This window comes from Balaenoptera acutorostrata, chromosome 5 (assembly GCF_949987535.1).
Source record: "Balaenoptera acutorostrata chromosome 5, mBalAcu1.1, whole genome shotgun sequence".
Classification (NCBI taxonomy): domain Eukaryota; kingdom Metazoa; phylum Chordata; class Mammalia; order Artiodactyla; family Balaenopteridae; genus Balaenoptera; species Balaenoptera acutorostrata.
In genome coordinates this window covers 78,223,233-78,244,571 of record NC_080068.1, presented here as the reverse complement: position 1 = coordinate 78,244,571, position 21,339 = coordinate 78,223,233, and the positions used below count along the sequence as shown (strand labels likewise).

Sequence of the window (21,339 nt, the reverse complement as noted above, 5' to 3'; positions counted from 1 at the left end):
AAAATTCGTATCCTTCAATATGCCACCACGTGTGCAAATATATGACTATTTAAAAACTGGTGAAAACTCAGAGAAATATATATAAATTCAAAACAAGTTTCCTTCATTTTATATGATAAACTGTAAATGCTTATTGTTTTTAAAAATTTCTCTAATTCTAGAAAGAGACAAATGTCGAGCTGTTACCAGCCTACCTTCAAAACTCTATTGTCCAGTTACAATTTGAACTTACTTTATTGAGCAAGCTGGTTTTACTTAGTCTGGTGAATACACAATTGATTTGGGCCATATATCAGCAGTGAACTTTCTAGTAATACATATCCCAGGACACCAATTACCTAAAATTGATGCTTCTTTAAACTCCTTTTCATGAAAAATGCATAAATTACTGGTAAATCTAGAAATTTCCCTTAGGGATCCTTGGAAAGCAAACTATAGTATAGCATTCTATTAAAAACTGTTAAGTATGACAGTTGATATAATAGCTTCTACTTGCTAGGAAACATAAGGCGTGCGCACATGCGCACACACACTTACACACAAAACAGAGGTTTTCATTTCTAACACAACGTATAAATGTGACTGTGATTTGGTACCTTTACAAACTGGAGCAGATCTTACAGTTAGCTTCAGATAAGTCTTATTCAGTTAGTTTACACCTCCCTGCGGTATTACCACCTCACGCCTCATGTTAATAATAGGTACTTAATAAATACCTGTTGAATGAATACATAAATGGGGGAGGGGACTGAAATGCAAAAATTAGGGAGAACGGCTACCTCAGACAGAAAAACAAAACTCCACACATTCATTCAAAAATAAATCAAAAAGGGTGAAATTTAAGATCTACAGCATATGGATCTTATACTCTACCAACAGGGCTTTGAGATTCCAAAATGTATCATTTATTTACATTTTCAGGTACATGGGAATACATACATGGAGAAGTTTTCCTACATCAGAAATGTGACTCACTGTTTAGACTTTCTTTTCCTAAAGACTCTATGAGGAAGCAGTTACTACTTCAGAATCACATCTTATTTAGTCATTCCTCCACTGTTCCCCAAGCACAGTCTTTATTACAGCAGACAGCATATTCTGCTTATATTACAACAGGTTGTAGACCTATCGGTAACCTTGGCTACATTACAGTGTTCTTGACGTTGGGGGTTTTGCTTCTATTCATTAATTCATTCAATTCATTCATTCATCCATTGACTATATTGTGCTTTGCCCAAGAGAAGGAACACAATGAATCAGCAATATCACAGACACTTTACAGCTGGAGAACACCATTTGGCACTCCTACATTGTGAACAGAGTGAAGACCAAAAGATATGTCTTATTCCTAACTGTGCCCTCAAAGCTTAGCACATGTTTGAGAAATGGTTAACGACTTGAACCACACCTTAGAGATCATCTCGCTCAACCCCTCATTTCCTTTTGGTGACTGGATTATTTCTCAAGGTGACAAAGTTACTAATTAGTGGTAGGGCTAGCACTAAAGGTCAGATTTCTTTTCTCCCAACCCAAAGTTCATGTAAAATTCACTTTATGATTGACTCCAGACCAATTCACAACTCAAGTGGCACTGTGATAGTTATTTTCCTGTAGCTCAAAAGCCCACTAGTGTCTTTACAACCACATCCCTTCAAAGCTCCAATTTATTGGCAAAACACTGCATTTTCATCGGAATGCTCTTCTTAATTGAACACTGTGAGTTTTTCCGCTTAGGTGAAGTCCTTAACATCATAATAATGAAGATTAATAATAAATTATGGAACTTCCCTGGTGGTCCAGTGGTTAAGAATCCACCTTCCAATGCAGGGGACGCGGGTTCGATCCCTGGTTGGGGAGCTAAGATCCCACATGCCACGGGGCAACTAAGCCCATGTGCCACAACTACTCAGCTCACACCTCAACGAGAGAGAGAAAACCCTCACGCCACAACTAGAGGGAAGCCTGCACACCGCAACTAGAGAGAAACCCGAGCAGACCACACAACGTAAGGAAAAAGATCCCTCATGCCTCAACAAAGATCCTGTGTGCCACAACTAAGACCCAACACAGCCAAAAAAAAAAAGGAAAATAAATAAATATTTTTAAAAATGAATGAAGATTAATAATAAATTGTGGGACTTCTCTGGTCGGCCAGTGGTTAAGAATCTGCCTTCCAAAGCAGGGGACGCGGGTTCCATCCCTGGTAGTGGTACTAAGATCCCACATGCTGTGCGGCCAGAAAAAAAAAAAAAAAAAGAATCTGCTGAGAATAGGAGAATGGATAAACAAACTGTGATATAGTCATACAATGGAATATTGCTCATTAAAATCAGATACATGCAATATCATGGCTCACTAGCTTATTAGCATAGATCATTAGCAGAAAACATGCTGAGTAAAAGGAGTCTTACACGGAAGAGTACATGCTGAGTAAACTCCATTTATATGAAATTCGAAAACAGGCAAAACTAATATGTGGTAGGAAAAATAACATCAGCGGTTGACTCTGGGAGATGGGGGTAGGGGCAGGGATTGACTTGGAGGGGGCATGAAGAGAACTTTCTGAGGTGATGGTAATGTCTTTATCATGACTGAGGTTTGGGTGACACCAGGGTATGCCTTTGTTAAAGCTCAGTAAATATACACCTAAGATTAGTGCATTTCATTTTATGCAAATTTTATCTTAAAAAACTGTAAACAAATATTGAACTTTAGTTAATGAAGTGTTTCAGGGTAAGTATCCCGAAGTTCAGCACTTTGTTTTTGAAGGCCATCAAAAAAATATAATGAATATATGGATTGAGGAATGAATTAGGGGTAGATAATGATAAAGCAAGTATAGCAAATGCTAATGGCAGAATTTAAGTTTTGGTTATGTGGGTGTTCATTGTAAGATCCAAATTTGCTGTATGTTTGAAATTATTATAATAAAATAATAAAACGTTGGTGAAAAAAAGAGACAAGCATTCTCTGGGGGCCTTGTTCAAAGCCTTAATGAAGAAACCAACTGTAAAAAGAAATTATTAAGACAACTAGTGCACATAATTTTTCAAATTATTTGAGTTTATTTACTTTGAAGTAAACAGTTAAAAAGAAAAAAAAAAAAAAGAAGCCTGAGTTTGGCATGAGTATAACAAAAAGGGAAATTGACAAAAGAGGGCAGTATACATTCATCTCTATTTTTAGACTAAAAAAAAAAAAGCAAGTTCCTAACATCACCAAGAGACACAGTTCAACTTTGCAAACAACTTGCATAGCTGATAGCTGATGAAAGACAGGTATATAAGGCAATGCGAAGTCTTGAATCCCATCCGTCTCCATAACAAACATGAGCACTCTGGGGAGGCACTACTAATCCACCTCCTCTGTGGCGGGCCAGGCCCAGAGCCACCTCTGGGGCCTGAGCGCCAAAGCCACCAGCCCAGTGGCCACCCCCTCCCTGGTACAGTCCGCTGATGATGGTGTTACCCACCCGCTCTACTGATGTGATATCACTTATATGTGGAATCTATAAAAATGATGCAAATGAACTTATTACAAAACAGAAATAGACTCACAGACATAGAAAACAAACTTATGGTTACCAAAGGGGATGGGGGAGTGGGGGAGATAAATAAGGAGTTTGGGATTAACATATACACATATAACATATACTCTACATCAAATAGATAAACAACAAGGACCTACTGTATAGCACAGGGAACGATACTCAGTATCTTGTAACATTAATGGAAAAGAATCTGAAAAAGTGTGTGTGTGTGTGTATATATACACACACACACACACACACCCTTTTATGTATATACACCTTTATATATACCTTTATATATACATATATATATCTGAAAAGGTATACATGTATACATATATATATGTATGTATAACTAAATCATTTTGCTGTACACCTGAAACTAACACATTTTATATTAACTATACCTCAGTTTTAGAAAGGTTAAATTTTAAAAGAGAGGGGCATTAGAAAACAGAAAAAAAAGACAACTGGGAAATGTATATGTGAACTGGGTATTAGACAATAACAAGGCATTACTGTTAATTTTGTTGGGTATGATCATGACATTGTGGTTAAATAAAAATATCTCCATATTTTTAAAGATGCATGTTAAAATACTAGAAATGAAAATAATATGATATTTTTATTTGCTTTAAATGACTTAAAGGAGGAAGGGATAGATGACACTGAAGCAAAAACTTAAAAGCTATTAAATCTGAGAGACAGGCATACTGGAATTTATTATATTTATTCCCTCTAAATTTCAATGTAGATTAGAAAATTTTTGAATTTTTTTGAAACCAATTAGTAAACACATATTAAGACTAAAAAAATCAAAAGGCTAATTTCTAATGTTTGAAATTATAACATTCTGTAATTGATGTAACAGCATACTTCTTTCATTAAAAGATTGATTTGTTTTCTTGTTTATTTAGCCATGCTGCACAGCTTGCAGTATCTTACTTCCCCGACCAGGGATTGAACCCAGGCTACGCAGTGAAACAGTCCTAACCACTGGACCACCAGGGAATTCCCCTAGATTTCCTTTTTAAAATTAATGTGGGGCTTCCCTGTTGGCACAGTGGTTGGGAGTCCGCCTGCCAATGCAGGGGACACGGGTTCGAGCCCTGGTCCTGGAAGTTCCCACATGCCACGGAGCAACTAAGCCCGTGCGCCACAACTACTGAGCCCACGAAGCACAACTACTGAAGCCTGTGTGCCTGGAGCCTGTGCTCTGCAACAGAGAAGCCACCACAATGAGAAGCCGCGCACCACAACGAAGAGTATCCCCTGCTCACCGCAACTAGAGAAAGCCCACACGCAGCAATGAAGACCAAACACAGCCAAAAATAAACAAATAAAGTGAATAAATTTTAAAAAAACTTTAAAAAAATAAATAAATAAAATTAAAGTGAATCTAAGTTCGATTTGTTACTAGAATTTTTAAAATTCTTATGACTCCTCTGAATGAATTAGAAACACCCAAGTCATAACTGCAGGTCTTAGAATTACTGGGTTAGCCATATTAAATAAAGATAGCATTGTTATTCATTCATTCATTCAGTGAATGTCTCTTTTGCAAACTCCATAGTAATATAATTATAACTATGAAGAAACACTCTGTATATAAAGAATTCCTAAAACACCTTTAGGAAAAACCCACAGCCAGCCCCAAACAATTCCAACACATAAGGTGTGGCATTTAAAAAATACAACCAGTAAGACTCTGCGCTTCCACTGTAGGGGGCACGAGTTCAATCCTTGGTCGGGGAACTAAGATCCTGCATGCTGCGTGGCTCAGCCAAACAAAAATAAATAAATAAATAAATATAAAACCAATAAAATGTTCATCTACTTGATCCTAAACAACTCGACTTAATTTTGTATTTAATGAATTGATCTGAGGTCCAAACAGACTGGTTATGTAGGTATAAGCCTTACTGAGATAAGCACACAACACACGGGCATCTGAATTTACCAAACAGATGAATTAGAAGGTGATTTAGGTCATGTAACAAAATAATATTTTTCTTTACAAAATGATCTACCCCAGTACTCTCTTTTGCTTCCTCAACACATTGAAAACTCGATTGGTTTGCTAGATTTCCCTTTAACCACAACTTTTTAGTAATAAATCCATCATAGAAAACATAGACTATGGGCCTGTGGTCTATTCTTTGGTCTATGTCATGTCTCTTATTCAGGTTTCACTTGTTGATGAATTTCAAGTTCTAAGTTTTTGAAGAAATGTCTGCAAGGGGAATACGTACTTAAACTGGGCTCTGGAACAATTATGTTCTTGACTGAATTCCACAATGTCAAAAAAATAGTAGTAATATAAAACAAAAGCTCCAGGTGACTGAAGGTTTAATTTGGAGTCCAAATGTGCACAGGAGATCTGATGATGGTTTCATTTATGATGAAGAGTAAAATAAAAACAGGGAAATACTCCTGGTTTTAATTCGAGCATAATCAAAACTTGAACTTGATCGTTGCAACCTAAGACCATACATATCTCATATAACATGAAGATAAAAGTTATAGTGAAGGTTGTACGGCAAAGAAGATGTGGAAAGCAGAAATAAGGGTGGCATATAAAACAAATCCAGGAGTTCTGTTGCTTATCGTTCTAATCTCAGAGGGTAGAGGGATGCACGGCCTTTACTTCATACTCTCAGATCCTGAACAGGTTATCTTGATCAGTGCTGTCTAACGGAATTTTCTGTGATGAGGGAAACATTCTATATCTGCACTGTCTAATACAGTGGCTACCAAGCAAGTGCTATTAAGCTTTTGAAATGTATTGGTACAAACAAGGACCTAATTTATTTATATTTAATTGATTAAACTTAAATAGTTGCATTGCATGTGGCTATTAGCTACTGTATTGGACACACAGGTCTAGATTCATAGGGTAGCCCCCAGACAGAAGAATAGGAGATTTGGGGCAGATTAGTAAGCCTTAGAAATGTTTTATCCAGTCTGGTAGAGGGCAAGGAGCTAATCAACGCCCTTTCCATTCAAGTGGTGAGTAGAAGGCACCAGTATCATTTAACGCGCTATGAATATCTGAGGTCATCTTTTTCAAGATTCAATAAAGGTTCGGATGAGAGTCAAATGAAGCTCAGTAGCTCAAGTGATGTTACTTTAGTCTTTTAGTTCTTCGTTTCCAGAGGCAGAATTCCCTTCCTGACACCGATATTAAGTAACCACAAAACCACCTCCACCAATTACACACACACACCTCCACCACAAGCCCCAGCACACACACATACTCTTTCCCCCATCTCCTGCTTCCCCCAGATCAATTTCCCATCCAGGCAGTCTTAAGCATTAACACGGTCTGCAGCAAAACCCCCGGATTCTGGCCTGTCCGCTCACCAGAATGAATACACACAAAGGTCAAGTTTGGGCATTTTTAGCTGTTTTTGGTATGCCTGAAGCAGGTCTGCCTGTCTGGCTTCTAGGGTGGGTCTGCCGAATTGGACAAATCGCCTGTTGTATTGTAATCATGTTGACGTTATTTCCCAGAGGATATTTGTTTGATTGGTCCTTGTTACTCTGTTCAGAAAAGAGTACAGAACTTCATTCAATGAATGAGCCTGGTCTGAACTGAGAAGTCAAGTATGAATGAGGAAGTGGACAGGACTCTCCAAGTGTTGTTGAGAAATGAATGCCCTGGCTAAGCGCATGTTTTTCCCATCTCTCTGATGGGGGGCAGGGCGGAGGAGGAGAGGCGGGGGGTGGGGGGGGGGAGAGAGATTAATGACTGTGTGAACCAGTCACTGTTCAATGATATAGAACTTGAAAACAGTTGAATTTGTTAAGCCTGAACAGACGTAGGGCAGTGTTGCATCACAGGCTCAGAACCGGTGACTAAAATCTGACCTTTACATCTTCCCTCTTCTTTCACTCCCTGTCTTTGAAACAAGAACTACAAAGACTTGAAATCAGAACCTAAAGCTGAGAGAGAAGAACAAATGCAATAGAAGTATGACGAGTCTGCACTGGGCAGGGGAATCCTCCCTACAAGGTGGTCTCAAGGTAGAGGGAGGCTACATAGAGGTGAGGTTTTGGTGGCTGCTGATGGCCAGCAGTGGGTGACAGGAATTGGAAGGAGAAGGTTTCCTCCAGATCACCGAAGAAGATCATTCATGAAAGGTGAACTGCATACTCGCATTTTGGGGAGGAGGCAGTGGAGGAGAGCTGTGGGCACAAGTTACACCAGTCCTGGGCATTCTGAAAAGACTCAGAGGGTGCAAGAGTTCTTACTAGCAGCATACAGTTGGAAGGTCAAAAAGCTTCTTCCCATGGTCACTGCTTTCTGCTCCCTTCACCTTGGACAGTGTTTACTCTCTTTACCTTGTGGCTCGGGCAGCAGGAGACTTTGAATTTCAGTGATCTTTAGAAATAACATTTTCACATGCTTTTTCTGATTATACAAAAAAAATCAGTGTTCACCATGGAAAACACAGAAACATCACACACACACACACACACACACACACACACACACGCACACACACACACTGGGATAGATGATTTCTTATGAAAGGCCTTAGGGAAGAAAGAGGATAGGAGATGGAAACATGGATAATTAAATATAAAATTGTAAACCCTCTCTCTCATCATGGGTGGGAATTTTGGTGTTTGATTCTTCAGTGGTGTTCCTCTACATTCTTCTACATTATTTCTTTCAAACAGAATCCCATCTGTGGGATTACTGGATTGAGCATTTCTAAGGTTCTTGATATATATTGCCAAACTGTTTTCCCTACTAGGTCATACCAATCTGCGTGGCCGGCCACCAGACATATATAAGGAAGTTGGCTTTCATGGCAGGAAAATGGTATCTCACTGTTGTTTTAATTTGCAGGTTATTTGCAAAACTGACTTTCTTCCTTATGTTATACACCAGTATTTCTCTTTTGTGAATTAGACTGTTCCTTTCTACTTTTTTCTGTTGTTTTACTTCTCAGATTCCATGATAAGACCTTGTGAATAGAATACTGAATTAATAAAATACTGAATGACTTCTTTGTGTTGAAAATCCTTCCCCATCAAAAATTATCACTATTAATTTGTTCACATTCCACTCAAATTTCTTTTTTTGGTCACCACTTTTACGTGGCCCAGAAATAGGCCATTTGTGAAATATCTGTACGTGGCAGGTTTTTTACCAAAGAAGTGCTTAGAGAGGGCAAAGGACAGTCATCTTCTGAAGGCAAATTATAAAAATGAAAAAGGCTGTTTGTTGTTTTTTTTACTTTTAAGAATAAGAAGGGGCTTCCCTGGTGGCGCAGTGGTTGAGAGTCTGCCTGCTAATGCAGGGCACACGGGTTCGAGCCCTGGTCCGGGAGGATCCCGCGTGCCGCGGAGCGGCTGGGCCCGTGAGCCACAGTTGCTGAGCCTGCGCGTCTGGAGCCTGTGCTCCGCAGCGAGAGAGGCCGCGATGGTGAGAGGCCCGCGCACCGCGATGAGGAGTGGCCCCCACTTGCCACAACTGGAGAAAGCCCTCGCACAGAAACGAAGACCCAACACAGCCATAAATAAATAAATAAAAATAATTAAAAAAAAAAAAAAAAAAAAAAAAGAATAAGAAGATGCCTTAATTTTTCTTTTTTTTTTTTTTAAACATCTTTATTGGAGTATAATTGCTTTACAATGGTGTGTTAGTTTCTGCTTTATTCCTTAATTTTTCTTATGGCAAAGACAAAGAAGGGTTGGACTAAACTCCATAGGCCAGAATCTTCTGATATTTAATTTTTTGTCTATAGAATAACAGTACAATATCCAAATCAGTGTCATTTCCTAGAATTAAAAGCAAAACAAAACTTTTACTGCACAAACAGCAGAATGCTCCTGAGAGGCACACAGTGTGACAGTACACAGATGAGACAGCAGCCAGAAGCATGGAGAAATTTCTCTAAGTCACAGATGAGGTGGAAGAAGGCCCAGGCATAAATCAATTCCTTGATTCCCGGTCAGTGTTCTTTCTATAGCACCCCAATTCCTCAGAACCTGACATCTTCTACAAAATATTTCATTTAAAACTTCCAATGAAAACACCTATCCTATTATGTAGCAAGTAAAGCCCTTATCATTTTATGAATGGGATTATATTCAATCATCTGTGATGTGTGCAGATGCCCTGTTTAACACCCTCATTATATGGTCTTACTCTCTCCGACCTATCTATTCAAACAACAGCAGGGACTGTGCCTATGAACTACTCTACTGTTTGTTATTAAAAAATGAAAGAGTGGGCATTTCTTACACTTTATAATAAGAAGCCATTTAATTAGAGGAGTAGAATAAAAGCCTTTGTTTTGTTTCTACTCAAAGTTTGCATTTGCGATTGACACAGAGATCGCCCTCACTTCAACAATGGGGAATTTAAATGGTGAGGTTTCACAATCCTTAAGGGGGAAGAAAGTCTATGTGACAATGTTCAATCCACTGAATTCACTATTAAGTAAGAGTCCAGCTCCATTCACATGTGCCAACTTCCTTCCAGGAAATCCTGTTTGAGAGGAAGGCAAACTAAGATCACCCATGACGCGCCAGATACTTTCCTATACTGCACATTATCTCAATTAACCCTAACAGTAACTGCCAGAAGGTGGGTAAATTTGCCGAAAAAGTAAAAGTGCCGTACAGAGACAGCCACTGCACTGGGAAGGGCAGAACGCTCAGCTGCTGGCTGGCTCTGATTTTATCACCCAGGACAAGACCAATAGGTAAGTCAACCTCATGACGGTGTTTTTTTGTACCCAACTGGCATCCAAGGTACCTTTCTGGCTGACTCAGTTTCTTTGAGACCATCCTATCCGCAGCCACACTATAGTTGTCTTGGGTGCTGGAAACCACTTGATTCCACTTCAAGACGTGGCTGTTTGGTGAAGGAAAACAATAACTCTGATGGAGAGAAATAAGCAGTAGCTTTGAACACTTCTCTCCCATTTTCCATCATGGAACTGTTTTTTAGAACACAACAATCTTGAGACTTAGAGAGATCTTGAGAATCACCTGGACCAATCACCTTTTCAAAGAGCTGCCCTTTCATCCAGCATCCCCATCAGGGGTCCCCCAGTCTCACTGACGAAGAGAGGACCCTCTGCACTCAACACTTGACCACATGGCAACCAAATCTAGTTTTCCTATGGCTCCAAGAGTTAAAAAGAAAATTTTTTTTAACTGAATACAACCCAGTACATGTCTTTGTTAAGTTCTAAAGATAATGCCCATTTGTCAGGAAGGTGTGTTGAGGTGAGTTAAGGCTTGTCAACAATTTGTTTTAGGGCTCCTGCACTTGTCTCAATTGTAATTGAGAAGATAATGGAAAGACACTATTTACTGATGAGAGGCAGGATGGCGTGGGGAAACTGAATGGACTTTGGGGTCAAACTAATCTGAGTGTGAAGGCAGATTCCAGCATTTACTAAATGATGTGGCTTTACTCAAGGCTCTTGAGCTCTCAGTGACTCAGTTCCCCCAATTGTAAAGGGGGGTTAATGATTCTTAGCTTGCAGGATTGTTTCAAGAATTGGGGATAATATACATATAGTAGCCAGTGCAATGCCTGACACATAGTAAGTACACAGTCAAATGGTATGATTTGAGAAGGCATCACAGACCAAAGACGGTTTTGAAGGAGAGCTATTTTTAATGGCTGATGCAGTTCACCAAACACTGCTTGGGTGGCAACGTGGGCAGTGGGAAGAGGTGGCAACATGGAGGCCGAAAGTCTGGATGTCACCTCTTTCACTAACAAGGTGTGTGACCTTAGGTTCTCTATTTCAGCTTTCTCATATACAAAATGGGTATATGTTACATCTCAGAATTTTTTTTAAAAGATAACTATAAAAATTTGGGAAAGTATTTTTTAAAGTGTACAAATACAAGATATTGTTCCTGTGGTTGTTCATAAAGTTAAAAAGAATCAAGTCAAATCTTCAACGACTGCTTTCAAGCATCCCGTATGAAAGGGGATTTCTACTAACTGAGAAAATGACACCTTTGAAGCAAAGAATCTGGGCATCTCTTGCTTTTTCTAAAAGTGACTTAAAACAATTGATTGCGACGCTCAGGGTATTCTCTTGTCTTCCACTGGGCATAGGGGGCCGCTTATCCGTGGCCTCACTGAAATGATGACCTGATCACACTGATCTGCCTTACAATATTAATGCAAAATTTAAAACATAACCGCTTTTATTCCCAACTAGAAAAAAAAATCTAAAGGGTGTATGCTCCCTTTTGTTAGTCTAACTGAAGGACATTCTGAGCAAGTTTCTGGTAAATTTTGAAGCAAGAACGGAACATTTGTGAATGCCTATACTTGTAGGATGGAAAATCAAGAAAGGTAGTAAGGAAAAGGAAATTTAGAAATTTTGTTCATTTCCAAGATGATCAAATGAGTCAGATAATTCAACATATAGACCCTTCTGGGAGTTAGAATTTAAAACACTTCAAACCCCACATTGAGAGATGTGACTTTTGCCTCCCAGGAAATTTCTCAGCAATTCTGACTTGAAATTCACCTACCTTACTAACGGTGATTGAACATTTCTTTATGCATTGATATTGAAACCTGATCTTAAGGAGTTCCCTGGTGGTCTACTGGCTAGGATTTGGTGCTTTCACTGCCGTGGCCAGGGTGTGGCACAGCCAAAATTTAAAAAAAAAACAAACAAAAAAATACCTCAATAGTTGCTAAATAGATTTTAGATTATACCATGTGCAACTCAAAAAAAATTCATAAGCCACAAAAATTTATTCATAAAGAAAAGTTTGCTTGTTTTCAAAACAAAACAAACTTTGAAGGGAAAGACAGAGAAAATGACCTAAGAAAAGTCAGGTCAATGGCCAGCTTTCCAGCAGGAGGCACACAGGTCTGCACTACTGTATAAAAGCTGAGTCTTTGTTAATGAGGTGGCACAGCCTCAGCAGTCACCTGGCATAGTCTCTTCCAGGACAGGATTGCTCTCTACTGTAACTAACCACTTGCGTGTTGGTTCAGACCAACTGTGAAGTCATGAAACTTTCCTCAGGCTCAGTTTCCTCATCTGCAAACCGTGGGAGTCGCCTCCTAGGGTGATGGTTTCACTTAAACAAACAGCCTATGCACAGTACTTAGCAAATCCACTCCCAGAAAGACTTCTCTCCTTGAGCCCTTTCAGGTGAAAACATTTCCAACCCACCTTTTATAAGATGATTTAACTTGAAAGGGCTGGCACACACAGGGAGTAATTTGCAGCTCATAGAGTCATGTTTTTAATCCCCCCCACCACCAAATTTATTAAATTGTGGTGTATTCTTACAAAGAAATACTATGCAGCAATGAAGGAATATATTATAGCTACACGAAGTAATGCTGAAAGAAGCCGGATACAAAAGAGCACATACATATGACTCCACTTTTATGAAGTTCAAGAACAGCTAATGTATGGTGATAGAAGTCAGAATAATGGTTACCTGGAGCAGGGTGGGTGACAGGGAGGAGAGGCACAAGGGAGCCTTCTGGGACACTGAAAATGTTCTGTACCTTGAACTAAGACTGGTGGTTACACAGGTGTATGTAAAAATTCAAGCTGTATACTTAAGAGTTGTTCATTTTACTGCCTTTATGTTATACTTGAATAAATAATATTTGAAATAATATTTTCTAAAGCACTTACTTGACTTAATTTCATTACATGGAAGTTTTTCTCTCATGCATTCTTCTAGGCTCTTTTTGTATTTTGTATAAGTGATAAATGTATTCACTGGTACCTCATAATTGTAGGAATAAAATATTACTCATATATTAAATTTTCCAAATAATTGAATGTATCCATTTAAGTAAGAAAACTATTACTTTCTTGGATGAAAATCCTTATAAAATGATTTGTACTCCTATCATCTTAAACGCTACTGAGCACATACTTCTTGGTGAACCAAGGCTATCCTTAGAAACTTATATGGTTGAGCTGAGCTGAGAGGAAATGATGGCTTCAGGGGCCATTGCTTCTAAACTGGGTGACAGTAATTTTTGCCCCTTCCCTGTTATCAGGGGCTATTTTTCACATGCCTGCCGCTAACCTTCCTGGTTCTTATCATTTGCTTTCTTTCACTCATTTATTCATGTATCTGGTACCTGTCTTTAGAATGACTAGTATGTGCTAAGCACTGGAGATATAGTGGTGAATAAGACACTCGCAATCCATAATGTAAGGGGGACTTATTTTTTGGCAGAAGAGGCAAGTACTGATATAAAACAAGGGTGATGACTAACTTAAAGGGGCAGGGGTATAGGACCTAATTTAGAGGGTCTGGGAAGGTCACCTTGAGGAAGGGACATTTAAGAACTGAAAGATAAGAACCTAGCCTAGAATGAGACCTCAGTAAGTACTTGTTGAATGAGTGAATGATCATTAGCCAACAAAGAAGAGTTCTGATTTATTGTGCACTGAGAAAACAGGAATTCTACTGAAAGATGTCTAAACCAAGAGCCAAAGGCACAGTGAGGCCCAGACGGACATAATGGCATTAATTTTTTGACTACTGTGAGGACTGTTTTTTGCCTTAACTCAAGACCTTGAGTTACTAGACCAGTGAAGGATTTTTAACCGTTGCTGGGTTAACCTATACAAATTCAGTTTTTACCAAAACAAAACCAGCCCAAAATAGCCCAGGTCTTTATGATGATTCCTCTAGTTTGCCTGCACAGTTCTGATCCCAAGTTCCCATGAATGTGACTTTCCTGGCACGGTCACCCAAAAAGGTGGGTGTCACCCACCCACACCTTCCGTTGACAGCTCTGTCCAAGCAAGCCAAAACAACCTTGACTCCTTGGGCATTACTGCAGGTTGCAAACCACTGCCTAATTTGGAGCCTATTATTGTTCCTGGAGATTTCAGCTTTAAGACATATTACAAACCAAGAACTTGCAGTCTAAAGGACAGAAAGAACAGATGACAACAAGCTTTGTGGAGAGACTTCACTCAAATATACGCCTTATAAAGCCAGCCTGATATAGAAGCATTATTAACATATCACATGGAATAGCAGCAAAGTTTAAAATGCCAGAGATAGGGGCCAATGTACGTAGGGTTTAATTTGACATCTGAGTTGATCAATTAACAAACTACCATGTAACTGCAAAAACTCCTAATGAGAGATGTAAATGTAGCCTTTGCTGACCTTAGTTTCTTACAATTCCATACAGATCTTTGGGACTTCTAACTTTAAAAAGCCAAACAAAGGAACTGCACTGAATAGGATTTTCCCAGTGAAATAAAGGGAAACAGGGAATGACAAGTATCTAAAGGTGATTTATTTTTAGAATTTTTTCCAGTCTTTCTGTTCCTCTGACAAAATTTCAAACGTAAAATGGTATCAATCTACTTCAGAGACAGTGGAGTTAACACATGAGTTCCTTCACTGGTCAGGGTCTATTTTGGATTTATGAGGTATCACTGAAGGTCAAAAGTTTGACAGACTCTTAAGCAATCTAGGTGCATCTATAGGACAGACAAGTAGAGAGCAAGTATTCTTACCCCTGTTTTGAAATTTTAAAAGAGGTAAGAAAAATATTAATCTGATTGTGGCAAGTTACATAAACTTCCAGTAGCCGGGGTAGTGAAATGACTCAATGCTAAATTCAATTATCTGATACTCATATAAAAATGATTAAATCTGCTCTCCCTCAGGTGAACTGGATGTCTTTGGCCCTCCACAGTTGTTAGATTTAGTCCCATTTGCCTAAATACACAAAGCCACAGGGACGTTTTTCCCATGAAGGAAGTTTCCTCTAATTTTGAAACAATCATTTATTCCAGCCATTTTGCAATGACTGGGAACTTGTCAGAAGACTCTCAGCTTCTTACTGCCAGAGTCACTGGGCAAAAGAGTACCCAAATCACATTCCTTCATAATCAATACGCTTGCAGTCTAATCTTAACTTTAGTTCTCTCTTTATGCTGAGGTTTCCCACCATAAGATAAACAGACTAAAGATTCCATATGCTTGTTACACCGCAAAGACTATACTACAACTTCTTTCCCCAGAAACTGGCCATTACAGAAATCTTTTGCAGCTATTCTTTTTCTAGATTTTCCTATCTCCTGTTTGGGTTTTAGCCACTAATAACACAGTTCCAGGTATCTGTGTCCAGGATATCATTATTAACACTTGATCAAATGTAAACATTTGATTCCGGCTCTAGTTTTACCATATACGCTCATATTTTCTACAAAAGAAAAAAAAGATAAGCTAGAATAGAAATACTTAGTATTCCCAAGAAATACTGAGTCATTAGTTTCTCCAAAACTATGTATGACCAGTATATAAAGTTACTCCTAGCAACTGCGTTCTAAAAACAAAATTTAAGGATAAGAAGCAGTCTTTCAAACTGACCTTTAATCGGGGTAGGGGATGGGGGAGGAAAGAAAGTTTGAGTATTTTCAAGCAACCAGAGCCACCATTTAGCGAAAGCTTTTCATGGAATGAGTCACGGGGTATAACGAAGCGCAAATCACAAGGTTACACGTCGTCTCCTAGAAACGCCGCACCTGGTTCCGAATTCTTTGCTAAAGGAAATGCTAAGTTCTGATTCAGGCCCCTGGAAAACCTCAAGCACAGGTAGATTTTACCTCCTTCTCCATGACACACACCTCCCCCTAGTAAAACTGAAAACAACGTTTGACTGAAACTGAAGATTACAATTATCCGGGGACTCCAGGCTACGGAAAAATAAGAGTTTGCAAAGCAATCACTTGGCCCCCTTCCTCCCCTCACCATTCCCGCCCCTTCGGCAGAAGGGAACCCGAATCGTACGCAATCTGAAATTCTAAACATGTATAAATTCTAAACTATGAAACAAGTACCTGCCAAACACCTGGAGCGCTCTTTCCCCGGCTCGCTCTCTCCTCCCACACGCTCTGGCAACGGAATGCCCTTCAAAACCATGGCTCAGTGCTTTTGGTAAATGTTTTACGAGACACTAAACAGCCTTGAGTCCCACCCTCAGAGCAAACACCATTGAGAGAACACAATATAATGGTCGCAGAGATATCGTGTGATGTGCAATAATGCAAATGAACAGGCGGGCTCTATTTCCACACTTCCCCTTAAGGGGAAAAAAAAAATCCCAGACTTGCAAGGGGTGGGATGGAGGGCGGCTAGAGGAAGGGCTCGCAGAAATAAACCTTAACACTAGAAGCATTCGAGTTTTGTGTGGTGTTCTGTTTTGTTTAAAGCGGCATTATGATAAGCTCATTGTTCTAATCCCCAAGCAAGTCTTGGCTTTCTAAATGAAAAAGTGTTAAAGGCAAGAGTTAACAGAGGGTAGAGTCCCCCAGTGAATCTGTAGACACCGTTGCAACTACACATGTACCGTAGATTTCTATTTTTCAGAGCAAATCCGAATCCAAAAAAGCTTTTCATAAACCATCTTCCACAAAACACAAAATGTACTCCCCATTTTCCATATCCCTCAAGTAATTCACAGTTAAAAACCAACTCTGCTCCAAACCAGAAGTTTTGCATTCCATTCGAGTTAACAATTACAACTGGAGGATAACAGAAACTTGTTGGCACCGAATTATTAGCATACCCAGAATGTCAGGTGCCTCTTGGTACCACCAGGGTTAACAAGATAAAAAGAGAGGGTGTCCAGGGATCGTGGGCCTGGTTTTACAGAAACTACATATGGACATGGCTGGAGTCTGCAGCTCAAGTGGGCCGCTTGCACCTACCTGCTCTTGGAACTGAGAAATGAGAAAACAGAATTATTGAGTGACCATCAAGCCTGCTCCATGAAAAGAGACCAAGGCTGTAGAGAGGAGAAGAAAGAAGTGACTTTGGCTTTGGGATCTCACACACAGCCAGGTTAGGCAACTACAAAAACCATTTCTCTTGGCCCTACTCCCTAACCCAGTCCCCAGGAATACTTAGAATTCTGCATTTCATACCTTTAGTATAGCCAGTGGGGAAAAAAGAAAACTGAACATAGAATTGCTGTCATGGCTTTTCTTCACACCAGCTGTGTGATCTTGAGCAAATCACTTAACCTCTCTGAGCCTGTTCCCTCATCTATAAAGTAAAAATGTCTACAAACAGAAAAGATTTGCCAAAGAACTGACAGCACTCCCAATCTGAGAGCCTAGAAAATGGCATACACACATTTTCAAAGCATTTTAGGGTTGCTGTCCATTTTTTTTCTCCCCCCTATCTCATGTACATAAGTCTTATCTTGTTTTCCATTTCCTTGTATCACAGATGCCTCAGGTTAGTGCTATGACTGATCTGCCTTGGGTGGGTATCCTAAATGCCCGGTTATCTGCCTCTCAGGGGCGTGGTGAGGGGGCCTCCCCAGCCTCCAGCCCAGGCTGCCAGCGCCTGTGCTTTCACAACATTTCTCCTCTTGAATTCATCTTGCCCTCTAACACAGATACCTGCCTGCCTGCCTCCCTTTCGTTTTCCTTCTCTCTTCTTTTTTTTCTCATTTTCTCTTTCTGTTTTCCCTTTCTACCCTCCTTCCTTTTCTGCCCTGCGTCCTTGAGAGAAAGATGTGGACAGCAATTATTCTCATCATCCTGTTTCTTCTGTTATTTTACATGATATATCAAACAAGCCGGTGAGGGAGGTGAGACAGATGTGTTATCATCCAGATTCTACTAAAGAGAGATCCAGAAAGATTCAACAGCTGGCCTGAGGTCATGGGGCTGAAGCTTGGCTCTCCTGACAGGCCAGGGTTGCCCTACTGCCGTTCCTGGCCCTGACCACCCGACTCCCCACCCTCAAATGTACCTCTTCTCAGTGCCCCAAAGTCCCCACCTGGTCTAATCGGGTCTCACTGCTAATTGTGGCATATTCCCCTCTCAGAGCATTCTTCTCCTCATCTCCTTTCTTCCTCTCTCTGGACTGTCAAACTCTCATCCTGTTTTTAGGGTCTATCTCACTTGACCCCCATAACCCACCTCCTGGCTACTGCTGGCCCTGTGTGCCCTTCTTTAGGCAAACCCAAGAGAAGCAAATCTCCAAAGTGACAAAGCTGCATGACTGGGGAATAATTATTCACTTCATAGGAGTCTTTCCTTATTGGGTACCCATGCCACGCTCACCGCACCAGCATATTTGTGTGCACGTCAAAAGTTTTCTAGACCATAAGAGTATCCACCTCTGCACCCTTAGCATGGTGTCCAGTGCTTACTGTTAAGGAATATATTTGAATTCTGAAGGAAAAAAATGTGAAGACATAATATCAGAATCCAAAGTAGTGCCTCCATGGAGTAAACTCCAGGAATGCCTGGAGGCCCAAGAGTTTAGGGTTTTGATGTAGTAGGTTTGTTTTGTTTTTGTTTTGTATTCAAAGAGAATGAGAAAAGTGGATTATAAATAAGACAGGGTAGCAAATAAACTAACCATCAAGTCACGCCATGAAACAAGAACCAATGATGATTAAATGCCTACAATTTACCAGGTACTTGATATAGAATCTCATTTAATTTAATCAAACAGAGAAGGAGGAGGAGATAGGTTCAAAGAGCCCGCCCGAGGGCATGCGCTTTGCCAATAAGGGCAGATCTGAGAATCAAAGCAGGTCCAGTCCTCGTCCTTGCTCTTCACCTGAGCCACACTCTCCCGACACAAGGACCCTGCGGCCTGCTCAGCCTAGGGACTAAGTGTCTGCTGCCCAAATCCAGAGCCACCTGTGTATGCTTTTTAGACTCTACGAGAACCCGTTCGGCCCTGTTCTTCATCTCCTTTTCCTTGAGTTCCCCAATCCCTCCCTTTCACCTTTTCTTTTTATCCCCAAGACAATCTGTCCTGCTCACTTTGAAATCTATTGACGAACTCTATTATTGGGGCCCTCATTTGACCACAAAAACCATCCAGATAGCATGGATTTCCCTACTTCACGTAAGCCTTTATGTTCATTTTTTTCCTATGGTCACAAATTTGATACTTGACTTTAAACACTGTAGGCTGTGTTAAAATTCCCTGTGTTATATATAGCCCTTGGTGTGCTACTGTATTCAAATAATCTACCTCTTGCTGCTCAGAGACTAAATTCTGTGTCCCTGAGGAAGAACCGTGCCTTCTATACCATATAAATGTTTTATAATAGTATTTTCCTACTTCCAGCCAGGCAATTCTAAATCGAGTTTTGTGCTATTGTTTTGGGTATGCCAGCATGCGGGTGTGCCCCTAGTATGTTTAACTGCCAAGTTCTGTTAGGGCAGAAAAATCAACCTCTGGCGAGTGCTGCTCTGTCACCATAGGCCTGTTCCAGAGTGTCTGTCAGTTCCAGGGGCCCACCTCTAGCTTAGGTATATTTGAATCTAGCATATATTTGGCCTGCAAGATGATTCCAGATTCTGAAAGGAGTTTTGCGCTCTCTCAGACACTAGTGACAGGAGAAGAAGCAGCAGCAGGAGGTGAATATTTTATTTGGAACTAGTAGGTCTCCCAGAATCTTGGAAAGGTCTTGAAACTCCCCTGAATCCCTCAAGCCCCTTCAGTTTTCTGGAGAGGGCTTCAGAGAGCACTGTGAGTGAGACCTCAGAAATTGCTGGTCCCCTAGTCCAGCGTAAACCAAACCCTAAGGAAGGTCCCAATAGCCCCTGGTGTTTTCCCAAACTGCTTCAGGAAGGAGACGGTGGAACAGATGAGGGCAACACGTGATGAATCTACACTGTCCAGCAATGTCTTTCACTGGGACATCAGCCACGAGATCAGCAGTTCTCAAAGTGAGGTCCCTGGATCCCCTGGGAGACCCTAGGACTCTTTCAGAGGTCTGCAAAGTCAAAACTATTTTCATAATAATACTAACATTTCTGCCCTTTTTTTCACTGTGTTGACATTTGCACCAATGATGACAAGGCAGCAGAAGGTAAAACTGCTGGTACCTCAGCACAGAATGAGACAGTGGCACAAATGTGTACTAGTAATCATAGCATTTTTTTTATTGCCAGGCACTAGAAGTTGTTTTTATTTTTTATTTTTTAAGAGGCAGTTTTTCTTAAGAATGTACTTGAAGCAGGAAAATATTAATTTTATTATGTCTTGAGCATATACCTTTTTAAATATTCTATGTGATGAAATGGGAAGCAAGTACAAGCACTTTTTGCTGCATAATAAATTATGATCATAGGCGCAAGGAAAGTCATGTGTGACTGAGTTACAGATTGAGCTACAGCTGCTTTCATCATGGAAAGCATGGAACACTATTTTTACTTGAAGCAATGACTGACAGATAAACTATGGCTATCCAGATGTGGGTATTTGGTAGACAATTTCTGGAAGAATGAGCGAAGTGTGCCTGTCACTTCAAAGAACACAACTAATAGTATTACTATTTATTTCCAGTGATAAAATTTGAGCTTTCAAGCAGAAGTTAAAATTTTGAAGAACTTGAATTCACCACCATGAGCTTGACAGCTTGCCAATAATTAAATGCTTTTCTGATGAGATTAGTTGTGACATTATTAAATGTGATTTTTTAAAATATTGTATAATGAAATGTGTCAATATTTGGATCATCTTCACAACTCAGTAAACTAATATTTTCCAAATGACCAATTCACGATGTTACAGAATCATGCATAGTAAAAGATCCATTCAAAGTACAAGATAAACCAGTGGATTTTAATATGAGTATGAAAAGTTCATTGATATGGTTTCAGATTCTACACTGCAACTAATCTTTAAGAAACTATCTCTTGTAGAGTTTGGGTTTAATATCAAAGAAGAATGTTCTCAATTATCTGAAAAGGCTATTACAATAGCCCTCCCTTTCCCAACTACATATCTTTGTGAAGCTGAGTATTCTTTGTTTACTTTGA

At 39.9% G+C, this 21,339-nt stretch overlaps 1 protein-coding gene across 3 annotated transcripts in view; it reads right to left on the bottom strand.

The window, feature by feature from the left end:
• RBM47 (RNA binding motif protein 47) overlaps positions 1–16,455 on the bottom strand; it is an 81,868-nt gene extending 65,413 nt beyond the window's left edge. For all 3 annotated transcript variants that reach the window (XM_007178788.2, XM_028165605.2, XM_007178796.2), the window contains exon 1: positions 16,378–16,455. The gene's annotated coding sequence lies outside the window, so the exon portion shown is untranslated. The remainder of the gene's footprint in view (positions 1–16,377) is intronic.
• Between the last annotated feature and the right edge of the window lie 4,884 nt (positions 16,456–21,339).